The sequence below is a fragment of the Urtica dioica genome, chromosome 4, assembly GCF_054948205.1.
Source record: "Urtica dioica subsp. dioica isolate 48M chromosome 4, U.dioica_male_clone48M_v1_H2, whole genome shotgun sequence".
Classification (NCBI taxonomy): domain Eukaryota; kingdom Viridiplantae; phylum Streptophyta; class Magnoliopsida; order Rosales; family Urticaceae; genus Urtica; species Urtica dioica.
Window position 1 is genome coordinate 18,219,311 of NC_142759.1, and position 7,688 is coordinate 18,226,998.

General features: G+C 33.5%; 1 long non-coding RNA gene across 1 annotated transcript; it reads left to right on the forward strand.

Moving 5' to 3' along the window:
• Nucleotides 1-7,068: 7,068 nt before the first annotated feature.
• LOC149400977 (uncharacterized) lies at nt 7,069-7,407 on the forward strand. The gene is made up of 3 exons (XR_016296399.1): nt 7,069-7,090; nt 7,188-7,237; nt 7,327-7,407. It is a non-coding gene; the product is annotated as an uncharacterized LOC149400977 (long non-coding RNA).
• The last annotated feature ends 281 nt before the right edge of the window (nt 7,408-7,688 follow it).

Consider the following 7,688-nt stretch of genomic DNA (forward strand, 5'->3'; position numbering starts at 1 on the left):
CGGAACCAAGTGAGGACATTGTCTGGCCAACTGGTTGAACTTACTAATATCCTTAGTCACCGTCATCGTGCCCTGTTTCGGCTATGCAACCTCCTTCTGTTGGGCATTCATCGCTCTCATGTTGATATTCTTCTTGTTTACAAAGTCATAGTGCGTAATCCCTCGTGTTGCCATTGTTTCCCACTAATAACATGCGTCTTTCTTTACGACAAAGGGCGCACATATGACCATCTTATGCTCTGTATGTTCATGAAGTTGAAGATCGTATTGATCTTTGACATCCACTCGTCAGCTACTAAGGGATCAGTCGATCCTTCAAATTCGGGAGCTCTCATCATTCTAAATCTCTCAAAGAGATCACAAACAACAGTGAATTGTCCTATTAGAGGCACGACTTGAGGAACTGCTTGTGCTACCGCAGGCATATGTGCATGAGCTAGCGATAGTGGTGGTGGTTGTTCACCTTCTCCAACTTCCTTACTTCCTTGGTGAAGTTCGTTCCTCAAATCGTGTATCTCTATTTCTTGAGCTTCAGTACGAAAATGGTGGGCCAAGACGCTAGAACTCTACTCTTAATATGAAAAATTAGGAGTGCTAACTCAACTAATACACAATACTAGTATTGAAAATTTTCAGATATTGCCTAAAAGACAATTAATTTATTCATGAATTCTAGTTTACTATAGAAGATTTTATTTGGAAAAGAAATAAAACCTAATAGAGAATAACTCTATAATACAATTTACTAAAACTTACTTGAGTAATGGATGCAGCTGTGCGATCGAATAGCAAGGGTGGTCATAAGTTCGTTGCTCTGATACCAACTGTGACGACCCGACTTTTCGGACCGTCTTACTTTACTTACTTCTTTTACTTATCCAAAAGTATGTATAAAAAAATATGAGATTTTTTTTTTCCTATCATATAATACTCTTACAAAATCGTAATCTGGAAATTCGCGGATTATATATATATATTTTTATTCGAATACATATATTCTCAAATACCATAAAGCAATAAAATCACACTAGTCCTTATCAAAATAACTTGGTCAAAAGTATAACAAATAAATTAATAAAAACTAAACTTTAAGCTTTGATCATGGTAAATCTTTTACTTGAAAATATTTTTAACCTTTACTTGAAAACTAGTATTTTAATACCAACTTAATAGAAAATAAATTATAATAAATTTGTTAATCAAGCTAGGGATAAAATGATACAAAACTATAACATACTACTTAATCTATATTAAAGCTTTATTTTAGAAATTATATTAAATCTAATTTATCTTATGCTTAGCGGAAGTCTTTCTTACGTAGTTGCAACCATAACCCGACCCTTTTGCTATCGATGCCGCTGGTCCGTACTCATCACTTAGCAGTAAGTTGTTTACCTACAGCACATACGTAAAATTTTCGTGGAAATGAGCTATCGCTCAGCGAGAACAAAATAAAACTCACAAAACAAGATGAGTGATGCAATGCATGAACCGATTATTAGTATTTTTATTCTAAAGGTGAAATGGTCTTTCTTAACAATCTTATCATATTTTATTCGGGGCTCCCCTAGAGTAGTCGTACCAATTTCAGTGTACACTTTGGAAATAAAGATACGGGGTTGCAAGGTCCCATACTTTGCTCCATCTTATAAACTTATAACATATGAGAAATTTCCCCATTTGGGCCCGTAAGTCGGCTCGGGAAATTCTCCTTGTAGACCTCCGTAACTCGAGGCGGTACGACTCTCTTACTTATCTTTTCACTTTGTTATTTAGGTGACATGCGAATATGACATGTAATATAGATAACCACCATACATAACATCAGACGTGACATGATTTTAACTTAAAAAAATAACATAACATAGCTTACCAATGCATATGAAACATAACATAGGTCAACAAGAAAACGTTAACTAGCTTCTCATACATCATACATAAATTTACTTAACATAAAGACATGTGCAAACATCAACATACATAATGTCATATAAATTTAAAAAACATGTCATTATTACTCCATCGTCATCATTTATCATAACATAACATATCATAAGCTAAAATTCATAAACGTAGACATGTAATCATCGCATAATATAAACAATTCACAAATGATATCAGCGTACGTAAGCATATCATAACATTTATCACGTGGCTTATAACTATTAACAAAACCACATAATACTATCAAACAACCACGTCATGGATCACAAAACTCATCATAATTTTATTTAAAACTAATATGTGCTGTAGTGAGATTGTTCTCACCTGAAGTTGAAAATTACGATCATTGATCGTGAACAGCTTAAACGCTCTACTCGGTTCAAAGCCTAGAAGGAATAATTAATAATTAGAATATCACTTAATACCCACTAAAAAAAAAATACTATTTTGGACATGAAAAGTTGGTGAAAAAAATCAGAATTCATAGCTAGGAGAAATTACTAAAAATGCTCTTAGACATGAAATCTCGATGAAATAAAACCGTTGCGATAAATTCTGGAAAAATTCTAGAAAATATAAAATAAGGTTTTGAACATTTTTTTTTCCTATAGCTACGCTCTAAAAAAAACGTTTTACTATTTCTTAAAACTCATATTCATAAAACAGTCCATTTAAACTTATACATTTCAAAAAATCTACAAAAGGTTAAAATCAACTATATTTAATTTAAAATGCTCTATAATTAGGTTACAACGGTTTTACAAATAGTAGAAGAAACAATATATATATATATATATATATATATATATATATATATTTTACATAAACTTGTGTCGTTCTAAATGAACAAATGACAACCTAAATAAAATAATAAATTTTTTTTGAAAAACTTAAAACACGAAGGTTATTGATCTCAAAATAATATTGTTTTACTCGTCATTCATACATTAGGGAAATCAAAATAAAATATTAGCTTTTTGGTTTCCATAAAAACATATATACATAACATTATGGTCATGAACATATTGCGATTGCAGATCATGAATTACTAACGAAAAGAATACCTTTGAAATGGTTGGAAAAGAAAACTCGCATGCTACTCAGAACACCGACAGATTAGGGATTAGAAAGCTTTGGTAGTTATAAAATTTTCTTTGGGATATGAGTGTGGGGGAAAGATAGAGAGAAAACGGATGATGAAAGTTATGAGAAAAAGTTATCTTTATTACTATTTTTTTTTTCTTTCTTTTCTTTAGGCTAGAAAGATGGAGATATCGCATGAGACATATCCACAAAGGAAAACCTCTGAAGTCATCCCTATTGAAAAAGAACATTCGTAGACAGTTTTGAAAATATCTCCTAATCAAATCACGTATAAAAATTAAAACACTCTAACTTATTCTGATCTATTGACTTTCCTTTTATTAAAAACTGTCAGCCCACCCACCTTAAACGTATCTTAAATTTTTAAAAGTAAAAGCTATATATGTATATATTTATTCTCTAATACATGTTTGTAGTAAAGGCATTCACACCAAAGAATTCCATGAATAAATGCACGAGACTTTGTATTATTCCTCAATAAAATAAAATAAAAAATATTACTGTGCTATAAATGTAAAGGGATTAAAACCACACGTCGTCTTTTATCTTATCAAAATATTTCAGTCACCAAAAGAATCAGGAAGATTTGTTCCCTTAAAGAATTACATAATATATAAATATTTATTGTGTAGCGTAAAAAGTTATGCTTTAAACAATATATAGGACTTTATGAATTATTAACTTTTTTTTTATGCCAATGTCAAGGTCTGATATATATATATATGTATATATATAGATATATATAATTTTCATAAGATATTAAACGTATCCCTGGTATTAAGTTAAAAGTTCATATACATATATATATATATATATATATATATATATATATATATATACTACACCATAAACCATAATATTCATATGATATAAATCTATATTAAGATTTTTTTTTTTTTTGTAATATATTGGGTGATAAGTCTCACAACTTTGCCTTGAATATATATATATATATATATATATATATATATATATATATATATATATATATTCAAATCACCAAAAGAAAGAATAAACCCTTCATAGCACATAACAAACAATTTCATCTTAAAACTCACATCATAAAATTGATCATTCCGTAATGGCTAGACTTCGGAGTTTCACAATATGTTTGAAAATTTTTATGTACTTGTCATATCAGTATGGAATGTTATCTTAAAAGTGAAAAGATAAAGACAGCAAGGGAGTCGTATCGCCTCGAGAGGTATTAAGGAGAAGTTTCCCGGGCCGAGGCTCTAATGGGGAAATTTCTCGGGCCGAAGCCCTAATAAGTTTAAAAGATAGAGCGAAGTGTGGGACTTTATAACCCCAATCTCTTCGTATCTAAAGTGTACACTGAAATTGGTACGACTACCCTAGGGGCACCCCGAATTAAAAGTTGATAGAATCAAGAAAAGAAAGATCACCTCACCGTTTAGTTTTAAAATACTAATAACCGGTTCATGCATTGCATTACTCTTTTTTTTGTTAGCTTTATATTATTCTCGCTGAGCGTAAGCTCATCTCTTCGAAAAAAAAATATACGTCTGTGTTGTAGGTAAACAACTTGCAAGGAACTGAGCAGGGTGGACTAGCGGCATCGATAGCGAGAGGGTTGGGTCATGGATTCCATTCACGAAATAAGTCTTCCGCTACAAGTTATTAAGAAATAAAGTTTAAAGTTTTGTTTTCGTTATTAAGAAATAAGTCTTCCGCTACGAGTTTTTAAGAAATAATTTTTAAAGGTTTTTATTTTCATTTACTTCGAAGTTTCAAAGAGTTTTATATTTTGGTTGAGATTTAGATTATGGATTATGTTTTAGTATATTTGCTATTATGTTTTGTTTTAAACTCGTATTTTCAATTTTGGTTAAGTACTTCTCATGAAGTGTTCAATATGCAATCTTCATATTTTTCATAAATGCTTTTGTTTCTTTTTAAGATCTTCAAAATTTTAGTTCGCCTTGATTCGATGTGTCACTACTACAAATAAGACTTTCTGGTGCGGAAGGGTATTAGGTGCGACTTGTCGCACCTAAAAGTCGCACCTAATTGGGCATGATCAGGTGCGACTTATCGCACCCAAAGGGCTCCAAAAAAATGGGCTAATGGTGGCATAAATACTTAATGTTTGAACAAAACCATACTTATGTACCTAATCATTTTTTTCGACGGCAATAATACCGAACGTTAAAGTTTTGTGATTCCGTCACTACCTCCACCGTTAACTTTCAAAATGAACGGCAAGAACCGTTGCTATACTGTTCCTCCCAGAAAGTAGAGGAAGAACCGTTGTTGTTGTTGTTGTTGAGGTCCGCCACGGCCTCGAGGATCGAGCAGGCTTTCAGATGAAATTGGGCATTTTACTTCTTTTCTTTTGCTTTTACAAAATTATAATGTATTTTTTTTTCTAAAGTTATATACATTTTACTCTTTTTTTAATGCAAAATATGCAAACTAAATATGATGATGCCACGTGGACATCATTTTGAAAGTTAACGGTGGAGGTAGTGACGGAATCACAAAACCTTAACATTCGGTATTATTGCCGTCGAAAAAAAAGATTAAGTACATAAGTATGATTATGTTCAAACATTAAGTATTTATGCCACCATTAACCAAAAAAAAAAAAGATTCGCTGATTTTAAGTGGTATTGGGTGCGACTAGTCGCACCCAATAGTTTTGAAAACTTTCAGGTGCGACTAGTCGCACCTGAAAGTCTAAAAAAAATTAGGCGCTCAGCTTCTCCCTCTCGTTTTTTCATTTGTCCGGAATTTTTTTTTATTTACTTTCAGTGCGAATTCTATCAGAATAAACAAAACAAAAACAACTCCTTCTGAAAAAAAAACCTAAACTCCACCGTCTCACTCTTTCTCTCTTTTTTCTCTCAAATTTGTCTCTCACTCTCATATTCGCCGTCGCCGTGGTCCACTGTTCTCCTCCGCCGCCAGGAACCCAAACCAAGCGAACAACACACGAACGACTGAGAAGCCTCACGAACCAGGAACCCGAGAAGAGAGAGGATTTGGCGCGCCATCACCAGTCGTGACCCATCCTCCACCGCGCGCTTCAGGCCGAGGAAAAGAGACATCGCCGGGAGTCGCGAGGACGCCGGAGCAAGAGCGACCACTGAGGAAGGAGTGAGTGGTTTCCGGAGAATCTAATTCCATGAAAATAAGGTGAGGAAGTCTCGTTCTCGGATGGATTTTCGAGCTAGGGTTTATAGCTCATAATTTGGGGATTTTGATTCCGGGATGATTTCTAAGCAATTGATTGTGTTTAGTTGATCTTTGGACCCGATTATTGATGTTGAGGACTTGAAATTGGTGATTGGTTTCAGATTTCTTGGTTGTCGTTTGAATTTGGCCGAATTTTTTAAAAAGACAAACTGCTTGAACTACCTCTGTAAATCGACGTGGACAGACCGATATGATATGAGTTCTTATTTTTGGATATTTTTCATGGATAGTAGACTGTATGAGCTTTCTAAAATGACCAAGAACATGTAAATCCATTGAGTATTGAATGAGTTATGAATTTCCAAAGTTTGTGTTTCGCAGCAGTAAAACGGGATTTCCAGAATTGTAACAGTGAATTACGGGCTGTTTTTGAGCGCTAGTGGGTCAGCCTGTCGGGATTTCCAGAATCAATCAATTTCAAGTTTTGTAGCTCGAGTTATGATGGCTTAAGCGCTAGTGGGTCAGCCTGTCGGGAATTCTTTTGACTTGTTTATGTTTGTCGAGCGTTCGATTCTTGTGAGACCAACGCCGCTAAATCCGAGGAGGAAGAAGGAGTGAGGGTCCGTGTTTGCTGATTAGCGTGGTCAGGTAAGGATCTGAGATGTTTTCCCCAATTTCTATTCCGAAAATTAGGGTTCCAATTCGGATTTGAGGCTTCTCTCTCTGTTTTAATTTTTTTTGTTGTTGATTGTTTGGTTTTCATGTTGAGTTATGAGGGGTTTTCATGTGGTTTATTGACAGATATTACCTCTAGTGGAGCCAACAAAAGTGATAATGGAAATGAAAATCAATGATTATCAATGGCACGAATTCTTTCCACATGGTGACACTTTAACCCACCTTTTATTTTTTTATGTAGTTCTCCTAGTTTGTTGTTTAAATGTAGCTGATCCCTGTATTTTCCTTTATTACTTCTTTAGCGCCGCATAACATTTTTGTCATCATTGCAATATGGACACCCATTGTTCTGGTAAGTGATAAAAAAAATTTTGACAAAATTAGTTTTTATGCGTTAATTTCAAACATTTCTGCAATTGTTTTTCTTAAATGTTTGGTTAGGTCTATTTTATGGATGCACAAATATGGTATGCCATATTCTCTACTCTGTTTGGTGGGATACACGGTGCCTTTAGTCACTTGGGCGAGGTTAGTATCGATTCATCTTCCGTAAAAAGCATTGCTAACATGGCTGCAGCTGTAATAAAATATCGGTTTGGTAAACAAAGGAAAATGTAGTTTTGTGTAAAGAAAACTCCACTGAGTTCATTGAATAAATAAGGTGAATATATATAAAGTCATACACACTATGAGATTAGAAGACCTTATCAGCAAAAGGTTCTGTTTTCTTCTTCCTCAAAGTAAATTTGCTATTGTAAATGAGTTGTTTTTAGTTTCTGAGTATATCTTCTTATTGGTAAATT